Below are 25,553 nucleotides of genomic sequence, written 5' to 3'. Positions count from 1 at the left end.
ACCGGGCATGAGGCCACAAATACCTGTACATCATGGGCCAGAGACTTCCACCAAAACCAACGCATACACAGCTCTTTGGTCTTATTGACCCCCGGATGCCTAACGAAAGGACGATGAATGACAATATGTAAGAACCAGTGTACGCAATTCGGGGGGCACAAACAACTTCTTTGCCTGACACAATAACCTATCCTTTAACGTGATTCCAGGTTCCGACAGCCACGGAGCCAGATCTAACTGCTTCATTTCATCCTACACTTTAACCATGAAATCGTCCATAGACGCACAACCAACTATCTTATCACCAGGAATCATAAAACAGGACTCCTCCGTCTTGTTACCTTGTGACAGATCCGCATAAATCCGAGATAATGCATCAGATTTCCCCTGTTGAGCAGCTGGCCTATACGTGATGGTAAAATCATATTCATTGAAGAATAGCACCCATCTCATCTGTCTGGGAGTTAAAGCCCTAGCGGACCGGAAAAACTCCAAGTTCTTGTGATCCGTATAGATGGTAATGGGGTGACGAGCCCCCCAAAGGTAATGGCGCCATTCCTCAAAAGACAGCTTTATGGCCAATAGTTCCCTTTCGGCAATTGTATAATTCTGCTCAGCAGGTAGTAGTTTCTTTGAAAAGTACGCAATTGGATGCATCAACCCAGATTCATTGTCACTCTGAGACAACACGCCCCCAACGGCTAGCTGGGACGCATCCGCCTCTACATAAAACGGAAGAGCAGGATCAGGATGCATCAACACAGGAGCAGATGTAAAAAGCCCAATCAATCTTTCCAAAGCCAACTGTGCCGCAGGCGTCCACTCAAACACCACTCCCTTCTTCAACAATGAAGTCATAGGCGAAACAATGTCAGAGAAATGACTGATAAAACGCCTGTAGAAGTTGGCGAAACCAAGTAGCACCTGTATATCCTTAACACACGCGGGTATGGGCCAGTTAACTATAGCTTCGATCTTCCGGGGATCCATCTTTATACCATCCGCAGATATCAGGAATCCCAAAAACTCAACATGTGTCGCACCGAAAGTGCATTTATCCAGCTTGACAAATAAACGGTGTTCCAACAACTTAGACAAAACCTGCGAAACATGAGCATCATGTTCCTCACAGGAGGGGGAAAAAACCAAAATATCATCAATGTAAACAATCACACTGACATCTAAAAACTCACGCAAAACCTCATTTATAAAAAACTGAAAAGCGGCAGGGGCGTTACACAAACCAAAAGGCATAACACAATATTCAAACAAACCAAACTTAGTACGGAACGCAGTTTTCCATTCGTCGCCCTCGCGGACGCGAACTAGATGGTAAGCGCTTCTTAAATCAAGCTTTGTGAACACCTTGGCATGTCGCAGCTGGTCTAACAACACAGGTATAAGAGGTAATGGGTACTTGTTCTTTATTGTGACCTTATTCAACGCTCTGTAGTCCACGCAAGCGCGAAGATCACCCTCCTTCTTCGGTATAAAAAATATGGAGGAAGACACAGGCGAAGAAGAAGGCCGAATAAACCCATCCTTTAACATCTCATCCAAATACTGCCGTAGATGTTTCTCCTCCGTCTCCGACAACGCATAAACCCTACTACAGGGCAAAATGGCTCCCGGAACCAAATCAATACGGCAATCAAAAGCCCTGTGTGGTGGCAATACACACGCCTGATCCTTATCAAACACCTCCTTATATGCCACAAACAAAGGAGGCAAACCGTTCTGATCGCAACCACTCGCTGCACAAGACAACGGAGACACCCTATCAGTCGCCTCACAATAACAGTGAAGAAGACAATACTCCGAATCAAGCGTAACCAGCCTCCGCGCCCAATCGATTCTGGGATTATGGGCCTGTAACCAGGGTACCCCAAGTACCACCCCAAATGCTGGTGCGGCAATCAGATCGAAACAGACCGTCTCAGAATGCCCATTATCAAATGTCATCAACAAAGGTTCGGTTTGTCGTACAATCGACCCAGAGGTTAGCTCCGTGCCGTCAATAGCCCTCACGGGTTCAGGTTGTTTCTTCATCACACAGGGAACCATCAACGACTCGGCCAACCCAATGTCCATAAAGTTCCCTGTGGCCCCACAATCCAATAATACCGACAAGGTAGCTCTACCACAAGATGAGTAAGCGAAGCAAGCCGATACCGTGAAATGATGCGGGACTCTTTGAACCGCCCCTTGTACGTCATATGGGTTACAAAAACCTCTTTCATGGACTAAAGGACTCTCGCAATCCCTTCCCACGAAAGCCACAGCCTTATTCTCCGGGATCCGGGACGGTTTCACTGGACACTCTCGAGCAAAGTGTCCAGCCCTCCGACAATACAAACACAACTGCAACAAGCGCCTTCGCTCCTTTTCCTCCTTGGATAAGGGACCCCGCACCCCACCCAAAGGCATAGGTTCAGGATATGTTTTCACGCCCCCATTCTCAGACGTTTCTCTCTTGGTTACAGTTGTCCTTGGGGGTTGAAACCTGATCTTTTCCCCTTTTCTTTCACTCATACGATGGTTGAGTTTGACCACCAAATCGATGAACTCAACCCAATCTTCAGGGGGGTCTACAACCTGAGAGACTATATCTTTTAAGTCCTCGCACAAGCCCTGATAAAACAAAGAGGTTCTTTTTGCCATGGGCCATTGTGTCTCTGCTACTAGGCGATTGCAAGTAGCCACATAACCCAAAAGATCCTGCTTACCCTGCCGTAGCTTTAACAATTCAACATCGCTTGCCTGCATAAAAGCATGCTTAGCAAACAGACTATGCATCTGGTTCTTAAAGACCGGGAAACTATTCAACACAGCGTCATTGTTTTCCACTAAGGGGACCGCCCAACTAGCTGCAGTACACGAAAGATATGAGATCACAAACGCTACTTTAGTAGTGTCGTCAGGAAAAGCGGTTGGTCGACACATGAAGTGCAAATGGCACTGGTTCATAAATATAGCAAATCTGCTACTATCCCCGGAAAACCTCTCTGGAGCTGCTAGAGGCACCGGCACGGGAGTGTTCACTATAACGGACAAAGGAGAAGGATACCCACTCTGCCCCCACTCCTCTCATATTTAAATGTGGCTGGTTGAATCAATGGGGGCTTAGCCTTAACTGAGGGATCCCTCCCTCTTCTTTTAGTGCTTTCCTTCACCTCACTCAGTGTCCCCCGTAACTCCTGATTCTCCTGACGCAGGGATTGGACTTCACCCTGTATGTGCACTAAAGCCTGTATGATTTCCTGCATCGAAGAAGCCCCCCCTGCTGCCTCCTCAACCATTCTTCACTCGGGCGGTGTGTTAATTCGTGGGCTTGGTTTTCTGTTCCGATGCCGACCGGCCCAACACCGCAGTAGTGAAGAACGTCCCAATCCTCTACCCTCACCGTGACCCCCAACACCCGCAATCAAAACGGTTGGTGGAGAACACGACACCGGGAGAAGGTGGGTAACAAAACAAGGGAACCCAAGGTCTTGGGGAACACAACTCGTCTCCTCTGGCTTCTTGGCAGCTGACAGCTTGACACAGACGAGACCGCCCAGATAACAAACGGGAGTGGCTTGATACGAAACAGGAATTCTTCCACTGCAATCGTATTGGTTGTTTCTTGCGTAACCCCAGACCAACCACGCCCCCTCGGGAAACACCGAGAATGACAAAGGGGGTGGAATTCACAATTCTTAGGCCAAAAAAGGACAGGGGAAAAAATGGTATCAAAGGGAATACGAAAGACACCCAAAAAAAACCTGGAATCTAAAAAAGAACACGAAGATAGCACAAAAACGGCCGTTATTCAGCTCCTTCGTGAAACCACCCAAACACAGCGTATAACAAGATGGTTTGGATACAAAAAGGGATAATAACGGGAATTTAAAACACAAAGGAAACGCAGCCGCGAATCCCAGAACGTCACCGAAGATCAAAAACAGGTCCCCAATAAAGGGTTCAGAAATGCCCAAGGAATAGGAAAACAAGGGAGCAGGGGAAAAAGGGGATCAAAACCCAGCACTAGAAAAGACCGCTGGAACGGAGCTCAAAGGAAGGGAAACAAGGTAGAACCACAGGAACAGGAATCACATGGCAAGGGACCAATAAAGAAACCAAGTACCTGTTTCCTGTTGGCAGCCCCCTTTTAAAGCGAGCTCTAGGGAGCGTCCATAAATTCGTATATGCACTTGGCACTTTTAAGAAAAACCGCTAACGGGGAACTAAACAGAAGGAACCAGGCCCCCTTGAACCCCAGCAGAGGAGCCATACAATGCTTTTACAGTATTATTGTATCCTACTCTTTTTACTGTACGCATTATACTTTGCAACCAGTATTACGATTGTAGCAGTTAATTTTTCTACTTGAGATAGAAGAATGTTCAATAAATACTTTTATTGAAAACGCCCGGCTATCTATTCCTCTGCACCTCTGGTGAAATGAAGCATGCACGAATGACTGAGTAAAATATCTATCTATTGTTTCCACAACTCTGAGGATCAGTTTTATCTTGGGGAAACAAAGTTGTCATGTTTATGCGGTTGTCAGAAACCAAATCCCTTCTTGTGAACTCGAGAAAGTTTCTAGTGACCTCTGAGCTAACTGGCACTCACAATTAAGTCTAATATACTCGATAGAGACCTAGTAGACATAAGTCCTACGTCACATCTATAGGATATATTATTCCAATGCGCAGAGCCTATTGGGAATATAGGAACTACACTACACAACCACTTTGCAGCGGTGTGCAGGAGATGGAATAAAGGCAGAGACACCCCAGGACAAAGGCCACTCTCACGAACAGTACGACAACTGTCCATAACAGACTCCGCACAGAAGGAAGAACCACCAAGAACCAGCCAAAGGTACCAGGGACCGGAAGACTCTTCTGCGCAGGATGATGAAGTGGAAACATACCTAATCTCGTTAACATGAGAGCTCAAGTGCCGCCGATGGCCACCACCTTCATGCATAGTCAGAATCGCAGGATCAGAGGTGAGAACGATCATTCACATGGGGAGTCCGTAAACGTGATGGGTCTCTAGCAGTACCGGCGCCTCCAACCTCGACCACCGATCACCCCGTCTCGGACCAAGATATTCGCATATGGAAGCCAAATCCCGCTGCCACTGAGAGGAAAGATGTCTGTCCCGGTACGCTCAGAAGACCAGGAAGTCACAACCATCATTCATGTCATAGACCATGAAGCGGACACCCTAATCAGCAGTCATACTGCAGAAGGCTGCTTATTTTACTTGTTTTTATCTGGACTCTAGGTCCGTCAGCTCTCTCACTCTAGACAAACGAAATTATTTTACTGAATTGCTCGTATTTTTAAGAAAAGCACATTGTCACTTTTTCGGGGCGAATATTGTAATTTGAATTGAATGTGTTTTTACACAAGCAACTGTTGGTACTCTTTTAGAATATTTCTAAAAAGAACGATCCTACCCGTTCCAGTGAACTTGCACCTCTCTGGGCGGGGAACGGGGACAACATTCACTGCTGTACTTCCGTCTGTCCTCTAGTGTTTCCGCCTGCTCAGAAGCACTCAGGGGCAGGTTACTGCTCTAGTTGCAGAGCGGAGGGGGGGATAAACGTACGGCCGCAATGCAGCCACGCAGCGGGTGCGTGCAGTGGGCACACCAAATGCAAGCCCATTGGCGACGGTCCGCTCCTGTCCCGGGCCTAGGGCCAAGGATGCTGTTGGTTTTAAACCCCAGGGTGCTTCTAGGATCTTATACACTGAGGAACAACTCCGAGCTCTTAATAAGAGCGGGAGTTGTTGTCAGAAAGCCAGTTTTAGCTCATGTGCTTTGGTAACGGGTTTTCAGTGCCAGGGATGCTGTGTCTTATTTCAGCCCTCTATGCTATCACAGACAACACTCAGCTCCAATCAAGCCCCATGCAAAGTGGATGAGACGAGGAAAGTGGCAGGCACTCTGTTTATAGAGGCACACGCTGTTGACATTGCTTTCGTCACCAAAACATGGGGGGAGGCCTCATCAGACCCTGATTGAGCCATGGCGGTTCCCTCTGAGTACACAATGTGCAGACAAGACTGCGTAGGCAAAAGGGAGGGGGGGCTGGTCATAATATTCCGTAGTGGATGGAAAGGAACTTTCACCTCGCAAAACAATGGGCTAACCATTGAATCCTCACAGTTTAACATTTTAATAGATAACCACTGCACCTTCAATGGGATGCTATGTTAACGACCCCCTGGCCCCCGGGCGGAGTTCCTGAAGGACATAGGCAGCTCCCTGGATGTAATATTCCAATGATCTGACTTCACACTTTTGGGCAAATTTAACTTACACCTTGAGGACTTACTAGACAGAGATGCAGTACAATTTATTGATATCGCAAACAGCCTTGGCCTCATCCAGAAGGTGATTGGCAGTACGCACTCTGGAGGACACTTATTTGATGGGGTGTTTCCTAGCAATAAGTCCTTACACTGTTTTCCATCACTAACGCTTGTGTGGTCAGACCATAATTCTGTCCTGTTTTCACTTCTGTTCCAAAAATTACAGGTAGATAAATCACAAAATAAGCAACGAAAAAATGTACAGCCTTGGAATAAGATGGATGTAAACATTTTTGAAAAATCCCTATCTCTGAACACTCTTAACTTTATAGAGGATCCGAATAGGGCAGCTGATGCCTTCGATGAATGGCTTAGGAAGTCAATAGATCAGGTGTTACCAGCTAAATCTATAATCAGCCATAGGTTAAGAGGCTCTGAACCCTGGTATTCAGAACAGCTCAGATTACAAAAACAAAAATGCCGCAGTTTAGAAAAGAAGTGGAGATCTTCTTACGATTCTAAGGACAGAATTGTCTACAAACAAGCTTTTCCTGAGTATAAAAAACTGGTGGATGAGAAAAAAAAACCCGCTACTTTAGCACAGTCAGCTTAACTGCAAAACATTCCTCAAAGGAATTTTTTTCGATGGTAAAAAAGTTGGCCAAATGCTCCAAAGTAACAGAATCACCTAAAAACCAGACATTTTGTAACGCATTGGCTACATTTTTCCAAGATAAAGTTAAGGCAGTTTACAGTGGCTTTTCCAGTCTTCCTGCTCAAGGAACCTCATTATCCCCCGGGAAGATAGCTGCATCTAGTGAATTCAGTGAAATCTCCTCAGCCCCCCTAGACTTCAGTGACCCCCAGAACTGTCGTCCTTTCCTTTATTGACTACCGAGGAGGTCATTAATCTTCTGCAGTCCACTAAATCCGGTTCCCAAATGAACCCTTGTCCCCCTAAAATCTTACATTTTTTGCCTGAATTATTCACCCTACAGCTGCCTCCAATTTTCAATCTAATGTTCTCGATGGGCATATTCCCCACAAGTTGGAAACTGGCATTGGTTCTCCCCCTGCTGAAGAAGCCACGTTTGAAGGGGGCTGATCCTAACAACTATCGTCAAATTTCCAGACTTCCTCTGCCTGGATGGTAGAGAAAGCCATGAATGGTAGAGAAAGCCATGAATGGTGCTATATCTGAATATATTGAGAAGCATGCTTTCCTGGATGCAACCCAGTTTGGTTTTAGAAAGCATCATAGTACCTAATTGACACTAATTACACCCTCCAAATTGATTAGGAAGACAGTTGAAGCAGGATGCAATGCAGCACTTGTGCTGCTTGACCTCTCTGCTGCACTGGATACAGTAAACCACCAAAAATTATTGGAAGTACTGAAGGGGATTGGTATTAAGGAGAAAGCGTTTGCTTTACTTAGATCATTTTTATCTGATTGAGAACAATTTGTGGCTCTTGGTGAGTTTAAGTCACCGAATTTTACATTTCCATGCGGAGTGCCACAGGGTTCTTTGTTAAGCCAAACCCTTTTTTACATTTCTGTTGCACCACTGGCAAAGCTAATCAGGTCTCTGGGTTTCTCTGCTATTTCGTATGCTGATGACACCCAGATTGTAGTCTCAGTGACAGGCTCCCCTGATGACACTGTTGCACAGTTTCACACCTGTCTTTGTCGGGTTGGGGATTGGATGGCTGCCAATTGTTTGAAACTGAATTCCAGTGAGACCGAAGTTCTACTTTTTGGCAGCCATACTAATTTCTGGTACCCAACCTTGTGGCCGTTAGAATTGGGCCCATTACCAACACCTACAAATAAGGTGAAAAACTTGAGAGTCACGTTTGACTCTATGCTTTCTTTTGAAAGCCATGCCAATCAGGTCACATCCCTCGCTTTTTTCTCAGTAAAATTACTGAGAAGGATTCTTCCATTTATTACGGTTGAGTTACGGAAGCTGGCCCCTTCCATGCGTCGGACGGCTGGGAGAAGCTCAACGTCACGGTGGGCGTGTGCGTCGGATGGCTCCCAGCCGTCCTAGCACCCACCCATGGGGGAAGCACTGGTGCTCCCCCCGTGGGCCGCCCTCCTATGTGCCCCCACCAGGGAAGGCAGGTGAAGCCCTTCCCCTGCCTCCCTCCACCTCACCTCCACGTGATCAATGACGTCAGCGCGCAAGGCGCGCTGATTTTATTGGAGGTTTCCCTTTGTTTCCCAACGCCCTGGAAGCCATTTGCTTTCAGCGCATTGGGAACTAAAGAGGTGAGTTTTGACTCTAGGAGGTGGAGGGATTTAAACAAAAGAAGCATCGGGGGAAAGGAAAGGGTTTTCCTTTCCCCCGATGCCCCTTTTGAGCATTCATGCTGCACGATCGTGCGATCATGCAGCAGGAATGCCCACTAGACGCCAGGGAATGTTTTTTTAATGTAATTTATGCAATTTGTGTGGGGGAGCGGCCCCTTAGGCAAGGGTCGCTCCCCTTTTGGGTCAATGTTTTTTTGGCGGTGTCTGCCCCTCTGGGGGCCGATTGCGCCTTTAAAAAAAACAAAAAACTGGCACATATTTATTTATGGGGAGTGGCCTCTTGGGCAATGGTCGCACCCCTTCGGGGGCAATGTATTTGGCTGTCTGCCCCCCTGGGGGGCAGACCTCACCATATTTTTTTAAAATATGGCCCACACTAGACCACCAGGGATTTATTTGTGGGGAGTGACCCCTTACGCAAGGGTCACTCCCCTTTGGAGGCAATGTTTGTTGCCATGTTTTTTTTAAATTGGCCCACTAGACCACCAGGGATTCATTTGTGGGGAGTGGCCCCTTGGGCAAGGGTCACTCCCCTTCGGGGCCAATGTGTTTGGCTGTCTGGGATAGATCTCACTATTTTTTTTAATAAATAGGGCCCACTAAACCATCAGGAATTTTTTTGTGGGGAGTGACCCCTTGGGCAAGGGAGACTCCCCTTTGGGGGCAATATGTTTTGGCTGTCTGCTACACCCTAGGGGGGCAGATCTCGCCATTTTTATTTTATTGGCCCCACCAGACCACCAGGGATTAATTTGTGGGGAGTGGCCTCTTGGGCAAGGGTCGCTCCCCTTTGGGGGCAATATGTTTTGGCTGTCTGCACCACCCTAGGGGGGCAGATCTTGCCATTTTTTAGTGGCCCCCACAAGACCACCAGGGATTAATTTGTGGTGAGTGGCTCCTTGGACAAGGGTCGCTCCCCTTTATGGGAGTATGATTGTAACCATTTCTGCCCTCTTTGGGTGGCAGATCAGCAGTATGTTTTTAGGCCCATCTGCTCCCAAGTGGGCAGAAGCCACTAGACACCAGTTTTTATTTTTTTATTTTGGTGTTGGGGTGTGGCCTCTTGGGCAAGGTTTGTTTCCCTTTTTTGGGGGTGAACATTTTATTTATATCTTAGGCCCACCTACCCCTTAGCATGGCTGGTGGCTTGTGTGTGGACTGGTGCATTATTTGCATATGTTATGTTATGTTATGTTATGTTATGTTATTATGGGTCTTCTATAGCGCATATGTGATTGTAACGTTTTTTTTCTCCTTTTTATTCAAGTGTTAAGCTTTTGATTCTTGTTTGCGGTGTCGGCAGGGGTTGTGAAAAACATTTTTGTTGTGTTTACTCCAAATGAGTATTATTGTCATGCATGTATGAATTTCTTTGTAAGTGGTGTCATAATGGCAGCATATTTAGTTAGTGTTTTGAGCATGAAATTCTTTGCAATGTGTTTTGTATTGTCTTATGTGTAATTTTCTTTTCTGTTTCATTTTTAGTGGGATATTGTTGATCCTTCCTGTGTCTGTGCAGAGTAGGTGTTGGTGAGTCTAGCTGCTTCTGGCAAGTAAGTGGCATAGTTTTGGAGTACATAGGCTTTGTGATAAAGACAAATTTTGTTTATTACTTAATTTACAAAGTGTTTGTTGTTGTTGACTTGTTTGACAAGTTACCCTTATTAGTAAGGATTATGGCTAGCTATAGAATTACTGATCAGCAGGTGGTTGGTATGCTTTTTGAATCTTCCTCTGCCCATTATTATGAGAATGACAGTGAGTCTGAGGGAGAGGAGGGAGGGGAAGATTGAGGCAGTGAGTTTTCTCTCTACATGGAATCATTGGATGATGAAGCTCTCCTCAGTGCGGAAGAAGGGCCTGTTTTAGAGGAGGGCACTGATGTGCAGATGGTGCAAGAGGCATCTGGATTGCAGCTTGGGGCTGTAAGGCTTCCCATTGGTAGTGCTGGACTCTGGGTTGATCCAAATATGGTGCAGCCGGTGTTGCCTGCCTTTAGTGGTAATGCAGGGTGTAGAGTGAATTGTGATTTTTTTTGCCTAAGGAGTTTTTTCAGTTGTTTATGGATGATGTATTTTTGGCTAAGATAGTTGAGCAGACTAATTTGTATGCTGAACAGTTTTTAAGGGATAACAGTGCCAGACTTAGGCCAGTTCTAGAGGTACCCGGTGGACTCCCACAAATCTGGATGAGATGAAGAAGTTTTTGGGTTTGACCTTTTTGATGGGCTGGATAAGGAAGCCCTTCCTGGCTTCATATTGGTCTACCAATCCCTTGATGGCAGCGGCCATATTTCCTGCAATTATAAGTCGTGATCGGTATTTACTTGTACTTCGGATGCTGCATTTTGCTGAGAATGCTTTGACATTGCCACGAGTTCACCCTGACTGTGACCGTCTTTTTAAGATTCGGACTGTTCTTGATCACTTTGTAGATCGATTTTCAGAGATCTATACTCCAGGGAAAGAAATAGCTGTTGGTGAGACTTTGGTCCTGTTCAACGGCCATTTGGTTTTTAGGCAGTACGGGCCCGATTCACAGAATTAACTTGAGTCAAAATCCTAAACTTACTACTTTTGGTATTCACAGAATGCACTTACTACTTTTGGTATTCACAGAATGCACTTACTACTTTTGGTATTCACTGAATGGATTTACGAGTACTAACTTTACGTCCGCACTCAGGGCGGAGATTCCAGCCCGGAGGCGGAGATTCTGGCCGGTGGCAGAGATTTAGCCATGGTCGAAATCTCCACCTCCGGGCCGGAAGTCCCACCTCTGGGCCGGAAGCTCTGCCACTGGGCCGGAAGCTCTGCCTCCAGGCCGGAAGCTCCGCCTCTGGGCCGGAATCTTCGGCCCGAGTGCAGACGTAAAGTTAGTAGTCGTAAATTCTTCTGTGAATACCAAAAGTAGTAAGTGCATTCTGTAAATACCAAAAGTAGTAAGTGCATTTTGTGAATACCAAAATTAGGGGCAGATTATGATGGAGGATTTTCCGCATCCTCCAGGCCGGGGGAAGCCTCCGCCGGCCCGGAGGATGCGGAAAATCCTCTGCTGAGCCTCAAAAGACCCACCGCCATATTAGGATGGTGGTGGGTCTTGAGATCTGTCTGCAGCTTTTCCGCCGCGGTCGCCTTCCGACAGCGGCGGAAAAGCTTTAACATGTCTGGCGGTGTCTATCAGACACCGCCAGCCATATTAGGATGGCGTAAGATGTATGCTTTTCCGCGGCTGCTTTTCCGCCGTGGAAAAGCATACGGACCTTCACTTCGGGGGCCCGTTGCGGGCCCCCTGGGTGAAGGGGGGGTATGGTGGGGTGGGGGATGCACATGGAGGGTACCTATGGTACCCCCTTGCATTTGCGTGAACAAAGCAGCAGGCACCGCGCGGTGCCTGCCGCTTTGTGCATGCAAATGCACAACTTTCATTTTTAACATTGCGGCGGGTGCTGCTTTAAGCAGCACCCGCCGCAATGTTAAAAATACAGGATGTGACTGCCAGGGTGGCGGTCACATCCTAAATTGCACGGAGGGACCACCGCTGCCCCTGCGGATGGTCCCTCCTACTCTATGGTGGCGGACGGACTCAGGTCCGTCCGCCATCATAATCGGCCCCTTAGTAAGTATAGGATTTTTTCTTAAGTTAGTTCTGTGAATCGGGCCCATCATTTCTAACAAGAGGGCATGTTAAGAAATTAAGATGTAAATGTTGTCTGAGAGTAGGACAGGATATGTCTATAATTTCCGGGTGTACACTGGTAAGGATTCCACTATTGACCCTCCTGGTTGTCCGTCCACTTTAGGAGTTGCCGAGAAAATTGTGTGGTAACTTGCTAGAGGACTGTTTAACAGAGGTCACCATTTGTACATTGATAACTTCTACACTGCTGTGCAATTGTTTAAGGAATTGTTCAAAGTGGACACATTTGCTTGTGGCACAATCTCCTCTAACCAAAAAGGTTACCCAAAAGAGATTGTTTGCAAAAAGCTTCAGAGGGGACAGTGCAGTGCCTTGCGTAGTGAGGAACTGCTAGCTGTTAAATTTGTGGACAGGAGGGATGTGTACATGCTGACTACAGTCAATGATTAGAGTACTTCACCTGTGACTGTTTGGGGTCAGGTTGCTGAAGTGTGCAAACCTGTGTGCATTGGAGACTACATGGGTAGTATCGACAGAGTAGATCAAAGGTTGGGCTGGTGTTTGGCTGGCGGTGTGCGTGGGCTGGTGCTTGGCTGGTGGTGCGCGTGGGCTGGTGCTTGGCTGGCGGTATGCTTAGGCTGGTGCTTGGCTGGCAGTGTGCGTGGGCTGGTGCTTGGTGGACTGGTGTTTGGCTGGCAGTGTTTGTGGACGGGTGCTTGGCTGGCGATAAGTGGACTGGCGCTTGGCTGGCGGTTTGCATGGATGGGCGCTTGGCTGGCGTTGTGCGTGGACTGGCGATTAGCTGGATGTGTGCTTGGACTGGTGCGTGGCTGGTGGGGGTGTGCATGGACGAGTGCTTGGCTGGCGGTGTGTGAGTAGTGACTTGCTGCTGGTCACTACACTCACTGCTAGCTAAACGCCACTCCATGCAATCTGTGACCTGGTGTGGTTGCTGTGTCAGGAATGTGGGCTTGTGAAAGTGATGGGCCCTTGAATGGCGCTGTCTGCTGGTGTGAAAGTTGTAATGTGCTGTGCCTGCGGCTGGAGGTGTGAATGGTTTTGTATGTCTCACACGTATGAAACGTGTATGAATGGCCTGTAAAGCGGCTGGTGCCTTGTCGTGACTTTACTGCTCACAAGCTGTGCGTCAATGGTTCAGTTTCTCGTCCTTTCAATTATTTAATTTAATTTAAGATGTTTTCTGTAGCGCTGGCCAGACTCAGGGGTATCAGATCACTTTACAATAGGTACATAACAGATAATCATCAGATACAAAATAGAAGAGCGACATATCAACATAAGAACGCAAAAATAAAGGGCAACACATTGTAGTGCAGGACAGTTTTTTGCCTTCAGGGTACTTCGGAGTCTTAGAGCTGTAGAAGAGCTCGATGTCCTCTAGCTGCCCCGAGCTATTCATTTCCTAGAGAGCGGTTGAGGAACAGGGTTTTGAGTTGGCTTTTGAATTCTACAAAGGAGGGAATAGTTCTGATGTGAGGAGGAATGGAGTTCCACATTTTGGGAGCGCTTCCGGTGAAAAATCGGTCCACAGTTTTTTTTCTTTTAGTTTTTGGTAGGATGATTAGGAGGAAGTTTGAACTTCACAGGTTCCTGGGCTGGCCGGCTTTTATACGTTTTTTTGCCATTTACTCAGGTTTGCCGGTGTGAAGGCTTTATGGGTGAGGCACCCTGTTCTGAAGCTAATACGCAATTCGACTGGAAGCCACTTAAGTTCCTTGAGTGCCGGGGAGATATGGTCGAAATTCTTGATACCGGTGATGCTGTTGGCGGCCGCATGCAGCGTTGTTTGATGGAAGCCACGTGTGATTTTGGAATTCCTGAGAGGACTTCGTTCCCCTAGTCCAGTCTTGGCAGTACCAGAGATTGGGTGGCCTTTTAGAGATCATTGGACCGAATGTAGGGTTTTATTTTGTTCAGTAGTCTGAGGTTAAGGAAAGCCCTTTTGGCCGAATTCTTAATGTGTCTCGTCATGTTCAGTTTTGGGTCTAGAGTGATGCCTAGAGATTTGACAGTCTGCTAGAGTGAGATTCCCTTTGAGCGCATCAATGGCCTTTAACCATTTGGTAATTTGGGGGTTATCTTCTGTATTCGAGATGAGGAGTGTCTCAGTCTTATCAGGATTTAGTTTCAGGTGGTTGCTTGTGTTGGACATATTTCAGTATATCATTAAGTCTTTGTATGTCTTTGAGAGAAGTAGTTTACAGATAGATCTGAGTATCATCAGCACAGAGATGGAAGTGGATGTTGGCTTTTCTGAGAAGTTTGGAGAGAGGTTCCATGTAGATGTTAAAGAGTTGCGGTGATAGCACCGAGCCTTGAGGGACGCCCTCGTTGACTTGCTGGAGGTCGAAAGTGAAGTTTTTGATTTTTATTTTTTGTGTGCGATTATGTAGAAAGGAGGAGAACCATTTGAGGACTACCTCGCCAAGACCAGCTCTTTCTTGGCGAGCCCTTATGAGGAGTTTGTGATCTACAGTATCAAATGCTGCAGAGAGGTCAAGGAGAATGAGGAAGCAGCATTGGTCAGAGTCTAGTCATTCATGGATATAGTCTATGATGTTGAGAATCGCGGTTTCTGTGCTACAGCCTTTTCTGAAACCAGATTGGTGGGGGTTCAGGAGGTTGATGATGTCCAGGTGCTGGGTTAGTTGATGTAGTATGCATCTTTCTAGAGTTTTTGAAAGAAGGGGGAAGTTCGACCCAGGTCTAAAATTGTTAAAATCCGTCGCATCTAGGCCGCGTTTTTTCAACAGGGGGGTGACGACCATTTTAAGGCAGTCTGGAACCACTCCGTTTTTCAGGGAGCTATTTATGATCTTGCTCCAAAGCGGAGCTAAGGCATGCTTCCGTTTTTTGGTCAGTAGGGGAGGAATGGGGTCTAGGTCATGAGCTGAGGGTTTGGAGGTGGAGATCAACGTGACTATCTCAGTTTCTTTAATGGGACGGAATCTAAGCCAGGAATTCAGAGAGGAACCAGGAGAGAGATCAAGCGACCCAGCCGCGATGCTCTTCATGGGGTGCGTGTTGCTGACGTCCAGTGATTGTTCGATTTTAGTGATTTTATCATTGAAGAAGTTGGCAAAGTTCTCACATAGTTCTTTGGACACCTGTACAGAAGAGGATACAGACTTGGAGGTTTGTTGTCTGATGATGCTATAGAGCTCCTTGGGTCTGTTTTTGGCACTGTCCAGCGCCGAGCGGAAAAAAACTGGATTTCTTGTTTTCTCTGGTTAAAACAACCGTATATACTGACCCATCACTTACCCTCGTGTCAAATCCAACCAGAATGTCTGTGTGCTTGAAAAATAGGTAGTTGTGCAAAAATATTGGTCTTTTCTGTCTTTCTCAAGCAGGGTGTACCTTGCCCCTTTTTGTGAATGTTATAATGTGTTGGTTTGAATGGTCTTGTGTGTATTAGGTATGAAAGGTGTGTGAATGGCCTGTGAAGCGGGTGGGGCCTTGCCGTTGCTTTACAGCTCACGAGCTGCGAGTCCCTGGTTCAGTTTTTTGTCCTTTCAATTATTGACAGTGCATTTCATTATTGTGAAATCTCTTGTTGATATAATTGTATATACTGAACCATCACTCGCCCTCATGCCAAATCCAACCAGTATGTCTGTGTGCTTGAGATATAGATGGCTCTGCAGAAATATGTGTCTTTTTAGTCTCTCTGCCAAGCTGTACATTCCATCTAAGAATAACCTACCAACTGTAGATATTGTCGTAAACTAAATACCCATGGGAGTACATGGTGATGTCTCTCTTGTGGATCCCAACAAGTTATCTTACCCACAATGTCCTGCAAACCTCAAAATGTCTGTCTCATTTTCCTTGCAATATTGTGTCAAAATGTTCCTGCTGCAGAAACAACAGATTTCCCACCCCTTCGCCTTTCTCCAAGTATCCCAATAGAAATGGTACATCAATCACGTGGGTGGGTCAAGGACCCGTGTCAGGCAAGGGCCCAAAACCTTCTGAGGCGACATCAAAATTGCCTAACACAAAACAACCTGGTTTTGAATGCGGGGTCACCTGGGGTTTTGGCCCTTGCTCTGCAGCCAGCAAGGGAAAACTAGCAAACCTATACATTTTTTAAAACTAGTCACCCAGGGGAATCCAGCTTTACTGCCTCTCACCAGGTTCTGTTAACCCGAATCCCTTGCAAACCTAAAGATGATTAAAAAAAACACATTTTCCACACATTTCTGTGGTGGAAAGTTCTTGAATCTGCGTGGATCCACAAATTTCCACCTACCCTGCGTTCCCCAAAGTCTCCCTGTAAAAATAGTGCCTCACTCGTGTGGGAGGCCCAAGTACCCGCAACAGGCAAGGGCCCAAAACATATTGAGGCAACATCAAAATTGCCTATCACCAAACAACCTGGTTTTGCAAGGGGGTCACCTCGGCTTTTGGCCCGTGCTCGGTGGCCATCTAAGGAAACCTACCAAACCCACACATTTCTGAAAACTAGACACCCGGGGAATTCCAGGGAGGTATTGCTTGCGTGGATCCTCCAACGTTTCCTTACCCAGAATCTCCTGCAAACCTCCATTTTAGCGGAAAAAGTCAATTTTTTTACACATTTTTGTATGGGAAAGTTATGGCATCAAAGGGCTGACACAAATTTCCTATCACCGACGTTCCCCAGGGTATCCCAATAAAAATGGTACTTCACTCGTGTGGGAGGCCCAAGTACCCGCGACAGGCAAGGGCCCAAAACCTATTATGGCGACATCAAAATTGCCTATCACCAAATAATCTGGTTTTGCAAGGGGGGTCACCTGGATTTTTGGCCTTGTGCTTGGCGGCATTCTAGGTAAACCTACCAAACCCACACATTTCTGTAAACTAGACACGCAGGAGATTCCAGAGAGGTATGGCTTGTGTGGATCCCTTAACATTTCCTTACCCAGAATCCCCGGCAAACCTCAAATTTAGCTGAAAAAGTCAGTTTTTGAGATAGGTAATTTTGATGTCACCTCAATACGTTTTGGGTCCTTGCCTGTCACGGGTACTTGGGCCTCCCACACGAGTGAGGCACTATTTTTATTGGGAGACCCGGGGGAACGCTGGGTGGTAGCAAATTTGTGTCAGCCCGGTGATGCCACAACTTTCCCCACACAAAAATGTGTGAAAAAAGTGATTTTTTTTCAGCTAAATTTTGAGGTTTGCAGGGGATTCTTGGTAAGGAAACGTTGGGGGATCCACACAAGCCATACCTTCCTGGAATCCCCCGGGAGTCTAGATTTCAGAAATGTGTGGATTTGGTAGGTTTCCCCAGATGGCAGCCGAGCACAGGGCCAAAAACCCAGGTGACCCCCCTTGCAAAACCACGTTGTTTTGTGATAGGCAATTTAAAAAAACAAAACGTTTTATTGAGAAGAAATCAGGGCATTGTAAAATCACATGGCATTTACATTGATCACTGCGTACTGAAACAAATGTCGGCGACACTACACACATTAATAATACATGTTACAACATACTTGTTCCTGTTGGCCTCATGCTTATCCCCGCCTCCCCACCCTCCCCCTCACTCAGACATGTTGTCCATTTCAGGCATGGGTGGGTCACAGATATAGCCCCTGAATTAGTTCCATGCTCCCCACACCTTCTCCCATTTCCGGGGGCACCCTCGGTGAATGTACACCACCCTTTCCGCCATCATAGCCTCGTCCATATCTTTGCACCAGTCTCGGAGCGTCGGTGACTACCCGGAACCCCATTTCCTGGCAACATTACATTTAGCAAACATCATCCCCAATCCTAAGCTGGGTGGGAAAGATCATTCGGTTCCCACAGATTTAGGAGACAACGCCTCGGTTCTGGCACAAGCGACACCTCCACAACCTGTGACATTGTCCTCATTACCTGGACTAAGTAATCTGCAATCTGGGGGCACTGCCATATGGTGTGATAAAAGGTGCCCTCCTCCCCGCATTCTCTTCAGCAAAACTGATGTGTGGCCATCCCTATTTTATAGAGGGTCAATCTGGTGTAGTATGTATGGTGAAGTATCTTTAGCTGCCTAAACGGAGCCTTGATGGTATTGCTACTTCCCGTGGGGACGACAGTGCTGTTTGCCAATCTGCATCGTCAAAATCTCGCAAGTCAGCGGACCATTTGTGTCTAAGTGGCAGCATCGGGTCAGGCAGGTTGTTGATTAGCTTACGATAGGTGAAGGAGGTAGCCTTTTTGTGCATATATTCAGTCTGCAGCCTGTCCTCTAAGGGGGTGGCTTCTGGCATGTTGTTACCAGGTGTGAGAACCCTGTGTAATGCATACCTAATTTGTATGTATCTAAGCATCTCAGTGGGTGCTAGCTCATATTGGATCATCAGCTATTCGAACAAAACCATTTCACCCCTCTTCCATAGATCCCGCACTGTGGAAATACCTATCATGTCTCATGCCTGGAATCCCTTACTGTTTCTAAGCCGCCCAAGCTGCTGTGTGGTCCAGAGTGGTGTCATCTGGGTGATGTAAGCAAAGTCAAGCGCACACAACCTAAGTTAGTTCCTAGGTACGTTGTGTATCATTTGATGAAAGGATAAGATCAAACTCCAATGTTGTTGTCTTGTTTGTTATTTATTTTGTCCAGTGGGAGTATTTGTTTCACTAAAAAAACAGCCGACACGTGTTTCGTCAATAACGGGGTGGACCCGTGACTCTTCAGGGCTGTCGGAGTAAAGCTGAACGCAGTATAGTCGGGCCGGTGATAATTACAACCCGGTCCTAATCGGGTATGAAAAATATATAACGGACGCGAAAGGGAGTATTTGCAAAGCGTCAAGGAAACGTTAGGGGTGGAAAGGTCCGCCGCCGGGTGTGCGGTCGGTCAACATGGGCAAGCCGATTCGCTTGCCCTGGTTCTTCAGCTTATTGCCATTACGAGAAAGAGGGGAGTGGTCCGTAGGTTCTCCGGGTTCGTGAGCTGTCATCTGGGTGATAACCCCCTTGCATTTTAGTCTGACCTGCGCCGCATACCATATGTGAACTGTGTGTGCTGTCGGTCCAATGAGGGAGGAGGATCTGCTTTTGTCGTATAGTACAGACATGATTCCTGCTTCTCCCAGCCCCTGTCTGTCCGCCTGGAACACTGGATCGGTCTCAGGTGCATGTATCCACTGATTGATTATTTTTAACTGGGCTGCCCAATAGTACAACTGTATATTTGGAAGAGCTATTCCGCCGTCGTACAAGCTCCTTACCATTTTTTCCTGTGCTATGCGCACTAGTTTATGTCCCCAGAGTAGACTGGAAACAGCCTCTGCTATCATTTTGAAATATTTCAGTGGCACGAAAAATGGAGTGTTTTCCAAGACATATAAAAACCGGGGGAGCGTCATCATTTTTAAAAGTGCTGCCTTGCCCAGCAAGGTCAGCGGCAGGTTATGCAGTGCATCCCGTCTCGCTTAAACCATTCCGGGGGGGGGGCAGCAGATTTTTCCGGATAAACTCCTCAGACTTGGGTGTTACATAAATGCCCAAATATTTAAAGGTATCTTCCGTGATTTTTAGAGGACAATCAACTGGGAGCAGTGGAGATGGGCCCCGCAAGATGAACAAGATCGATTTAGACCAATTAATAGTATAGCCTGACACCCGGCCAAAGATTTCGCAAATGTTTGGAAGCACCAAAATAGATCGTCTAGGAGAGGTCAGGTATAGTAACACATCATCCACATATAGGGAGATGCGGTCCTCCCAGGTCATTGTCCATTTAAGTCCCCGAATCATTGGGTCTCATCGAATCCATGCCGCTAAGGGTTCCAGCACTAGTGCAAATAACATTGGGGACAGTGGAAAACCTTGGCGTGTTCCACGTGAGAGTGGAAAGTCCCTCGAGATATATCCGTTAGCCGCCACATGCGCCAGGGGATGCGAGTACAACAACTGCACCCATGTGCTGAAGTTTGGGCCGAAGGCCAGATGTCTGAGGACCGCAATAAATAAGGCCATTCTTGCATGTCGAACGCCATTCGCGCATATAGGGAAAGGATAACTGCAGGTTCTTGGATGTACAGCATGCGTGCCATTACCGCATGCAATCTTCTGAGGTTAAGTGCTGTATTCCTGTTAGGCATAAACCCGGACTGATCTGGGTGAATTAAGGTCACAATGTGCGGGGTCAGGCGTGTCGCAAGAAGCTTGACGAGGATCTTAGCCTCAGCGTTAAGTAAGGATATGGGCTGATATGAGGAGCAGTCCTCTGGGGGTTTACCAGACTTCAGAATCGTTACTATGGTGGCCATTCATTGATCCCGTGGTAGCTCCCCTGCCCTCAAACTTTCAAGAAACATTTCAGAAGATGCGGGGCAGTTAGATCCTATGTCCTTTTATAAAGCTCGATGGGTATACCGTTGGGCCCCACCGCCTTTCCTGATTGTAGGGAACTGATGGCCGCCTGCAGCTCATCAACCGTCAGATCAGCCTCCAATAAGAGGGCCGCCTCCGCCGATAATGTGGGCATTTTTATATCTTTGATATAGGTCTGAGCCTCCTCTGTCGTCATGTGCGAGCATGAGGTATACACTGGTTCAAAATACCCGGCCAATGTATTTACTATACCCGGTCACTGTAGAACCAGACGGAGTGTGCAGCTGCGCTATCGTCTTCTGTGCCCTTGCCATCCTATCCAGCCATACTAAAAGTTTACCTGCTTTATCCCCTACTTCATAAATCTTGTGACGGGTAGCCTGCAGCTGTGCACTAACCACTTCTCGCTGGTGTTCCCTAAGTTCGCACTGTTTAAGGCGCAAGGCCTGCAACATCGCTGGGGAGGGATTTTCAGCATGCCGATCAGTAGCCTCGGCGCACTTCCGTTTTATACGCTTCCCACAGAGTACTGGGGGATTGCACCGATGAATTATTCTCTTGGAAGTAATATCGTGTGACTGTAGTGATGTCTTTCCATATCATAGGGACATGTAAGTATCCAGGGTAGATGGGGTAGATGCGCCGTCTTACCTTAGTATGTGTTGTATAGGTCCGGGAGATCGGCAAATGGTGGGAAATGCCTCAGGGACGAATCTCAATGTCTGCCAAATTGGGGAGGCTTTCAGTTGAAGTTAGGAAATAGTCTATGCGTGAGAGGCTATTATGTATGCCTGACTGGAAAGTGTAGTACCGTGAAGTGGGGCTTCGATACCTCTATGTGTCTGTGAGGCCTAGGGCGTCTGTAAATCCCCCCATGCGGTTAGTGCTCGCTCCGTCCATCCTGGGAGGGTATCGGTCCATGGTTCCGTCCACCAATTTATTAAAATCACCCCAATGAGCAGCTCCCCCTCTGGGAGACCCAGTATAAATGTGCTAAGCGCCAGGAAGGCCACCGCCTGGAGGACTGGGGGAATATACACTGACACTATGTTAAAATGTCTCCCTTCCCACTGACATACAATGGCTGCAAATCAACCTTGGCCATCTTTCCGAGTCTGGTGTATCATCAATGGGAATTGTTTACGCACCAAAATACCCACACCCCTTGAACCAGATGAGAACTCGGAGTGCACCACCATTTTAAATCCCCAACGATCCATTGCCCTACACGCTGAACCCACCAAGTGCGTCTCCTGTATCAGGGCTACTGCCGGCGCACATCGCTTTAAATATTGCAACTCCAGGCCCCTTTTTATCTTATCTCCCAGCCCATGCACATTCCATGTGATCAACTACAAGACAGCTTTCGGGGGGTCATGTGAACCAGCTTCTGTTTGTGCTGCCATTGTCCCTTATGCCATAGGTAGTATAGTACTTCAAACAATCATCAACGCAGTATGCCCAGAAAGCAGTAACGATTATACATTCTGTTGTTCTCATCCTCTTGAAAGAAACATCAATCCACAAATCAACTCTCAGTAACGGCCCCAACCCTCCCACCCCCCTCCCTGCCTCCCTGCTCTACGTATTCATAACTACCCACCAGCCCAACAAAGCAGAGTGCTTATTACCCTTTCCCATTTCTAAACAACGGGGGTAAGAGAGAACCACCTCGGCCCCCCAGAGCCTTCCTCCCCAGAGTCCATATAAACCCGTTGCCCCTCCTCTTCTCTCGTCCAAAAAAATCAAAAGAACTAGCAGTTGAAAGTGCGCAATGGAACCATCATGGTGGGCCACACCACCAATTTGCATCGAAAAGGCCGTCTCTGCTGGGAACATCTCAAAGTTAGATGCATCCCCCTGGGCACTCCTTCAGGTTCCCTGTTAAGAAACTAGGACTCCACAAATTTCGTATCTTGTTTTTCAAATATATTTCATTTCTTTCATTTTATTTTTTCATTATTTCAAAACTTCAATAATGAAATTCATCCATCATTTCATTATAGTTTCACATTCAAAGGCATCTTTGCTTTGTTTAGCTCCTATGCATTTCGGGCATACAGCCCTTCCTCGGAGCACCCAAAACATTGATAAAGGAATTTTTCTAAAGATATTATTCAAATGGAGGCTGTGCACCTGCTAAAAACGTATAAACATCTCAAAGTTACCATGAGTTCAAGTATCCTTTTGAAGTAGAGCGGCGGTATCACCACATGCCTTTTTGCCGCTCAGCAGTGTGCACCATGTCGAAGTTTTGCGTTCATTCTTGCTCCATTTCCTTCTGGTGGTCTCCGTGCCGTGTGTCGCGATATCCCGTGCGTCCTGTCCATGGGACTTGGGGCGGTGCTTGCCCAGGAATAGGAGCCAGACTAGTGGGTGGCTCTGTCATTTGCCAGCAAGTCCCTGACCCCCACTGAAGCAAGGTATGCTCAAGTTGAGTGAGAGGCACTTGTGATAAAATGGGTGTGCAACCATTTCCATCTGTACCTTACGGGCCAGCCATTCACCGTGGTAACCGACCACCAACCTCTGGTCCCCCTCTTCAATGGGTCGGCCCCTCATGCACCTTCGCGGATTGAGCGGTGGGCCATACAACTTCAACCCTACCAAATGGAGGTAGTCTATCGACCTGGGGCGAAGTATCCCGCTGATTTCCCTTCTTGAAGCCTGCCCCCAGGAAGGAGACGGATGACTCCAAGCGGTGGGAACAGTACATAAAGATGATCTCTGTTGCAGGATGCCCCTAGCCGATGACGCTTGAAGACCTCAAGAAAGTGGCTGAGCAAGACCCCATATACACCCTGACTCTTCAAGCTGTCTACGAAGGGTCATGGAAGATGTACCTCCAGCAATGCAACACATGGGCACAGGAAGACCGAGGAGAGCTTATGAAAAAGTGGAGGGTGCTGAGAGAACTGAGTGTCACGCTTGATAGAATACTCTTGCGAGGCCTGAGGCAGGTAATACCGTAAGCCGTGAGGCAACGAGCAACTGAACTGCCCATGGGGGTCACGAAGGAGTGACCAAAACGAAAGCAAGAATGAGAGAAAAGGTCTGGTTTCCAGAACTCGAAACAATGGCTGAGGACTAAGCCTGGGCAAAGCACTAAGCTACGCTTGCTTAGTTTGCGAAGTTTGCGCTACTTGGCACTACGCGAATTGACGGAGCACAGTGCAAACACGCGTAGCCTAGCATAGTCCAGCTGTCATTTTCTGCTTGGTCGTGGTCCTCAACATCAAGTTGGTGACCGCGAGCAAGCAAAATGACATCCCGGCGAGACTTTTCTCTCGTTCATGATCAGCAACATGAAATTGACGATCGCGAGCGTGGAAAATAAACCTCCCGGCGAGCTTCTCAACGCGGGGAGGTCAGGTTTCTCATTGCGAGTGGTCACGTATGCTCACAACCGCTTGCGATGAGCAACTGCCAGTCCGCGTTGAGAAAGCTGTCGCTCGAGTAGAAATCTACTTGAGCGGCAGAAAACGACTGTTTGCACTGTGCAAGATGCAGTTTGCACTGATTGCACAGTGCGGACAAGCATCCAGCACTGTGCAATCAGTGCGAACAGCATCTTGCACAGTGCACTACGCAGTTTGCGAAGCTCCGCATAGCTTGCGTAGTGCAACGTGCACTTCGCGTAGCTACGTGTAGCTCTACTTCGCGAACTACGTCATTGGTTACTGAGGACCTAGTACGCCGATGCACAGCTTGCCAGATGAAAAGTGCACCTGAGCGGCGGACCCCAACAATCACAGAAGAGGCCTGCACCGTCCCATGGTCAAAAGTATCAAGAAAAAGAAAAATTGGCGCAAGGAGGAACAGATATGTACAAATTTTCACAATAGATGACAATAAATTCTCGTATTGGTCCTGTGACTAACGTCCACTGCGTGGTCAAAAGTAAGCATAGACTTTGGAAGCATCCCTGGGGGAAAATACATGCTCGTCCTTTTAGACGCATTCTCCAAATATCTCATTGTGGAACTGGTGGTGTCGACCGCATTCTCTCACGTGGCACCTGTCCTGGAAAAAGTGTTTGCCACTTTTGGGTTCCCGATTGAAGTCCGAAGCGACGATGGGCCATCGTTTCAAGGGACTGAGATCGCCACCTTCCTTAATCAGCATGGGATCCATCACCGCCATGTCACTCCCCAATGGTCCCAAGCCTACGGAGATGTCAAACGGTTCATGAGGACCTTGAACAAAATCCTACGCATTGCCAGTGTGGAGCAGGTGGACCCCGAGCGATACCTCCACGAGTTCCTCAGGGAGTACAGGAGCACCCCTCCCGCAGGATGCGGGGAGCCGGCAGGGACTGTGGGGGGCTTGGGGACCCCCCCATGGCCCCCAACGAGGAGGGCCAGGCCCCGGCAGGGCAAGAAGTGGCCCAGGAGGCGGGCCGCATGGCCCCTCTACCCCAAAATAATAAAAAAAAAAAAAAATGGCCAGCCCGGGGGGACGTGGTCCCCAGGGACAAAAGTGGCCACAGGAGGGGGGCAAGCAGCCCCCCTCCTAATTAAAAAAAATAATTAAAAAGAGGCCCATGCCCCGGGGTTGGGGTCCCCGAGGCAGAGTATGGCCTTGGGAGGGGGGCAGGCCCTGGGGGATGGGGTCCCGAGGGCCAAAAAAAAAGAAAAAGAAGCGGGGTTACACAGCCCCCCTTCTTAAAAGTAAATTTTACAAAACGGGATCGGGAGGAGGCCACGCCCCTTCCCTGCACCTCTCTGCAAACGCACCGGGGCACGTCCCCTTGCATACTGGGGGTCCCTGATGGGCTCATTGGCCCCCAGGGACCCCCAGTATGCAGGGGTAATTAGTTCTCTGCAAACACACCAGGGGGCTGTGTTGCAGGGAGGTGTAATGATGCCACACCCCTTTTTACACCTCTCTGCAACACAGCCCCCTGGCACATACTGGAGGTTCCTGGTGGGCTAGTTGGCCCC

Source organism: Lissotriton helveticus, chromosome 1_1, assembly GCF_964261635.1.
Source record: "Lissotriton helveticus chromosome 1_1, aLisHel1.1, whole genome shotgun sequence".
In the NCBI taxonomy this organism is placed as follows: domain Eukaryota; kingdom Metazoa; phylum Chordata; class Amphibia; order Caudata; family Salamandridae; genus Lissotriton; species Lissotriton helveticus.
Note: the sequence above shows the minus strand (reverse complement) of the source record.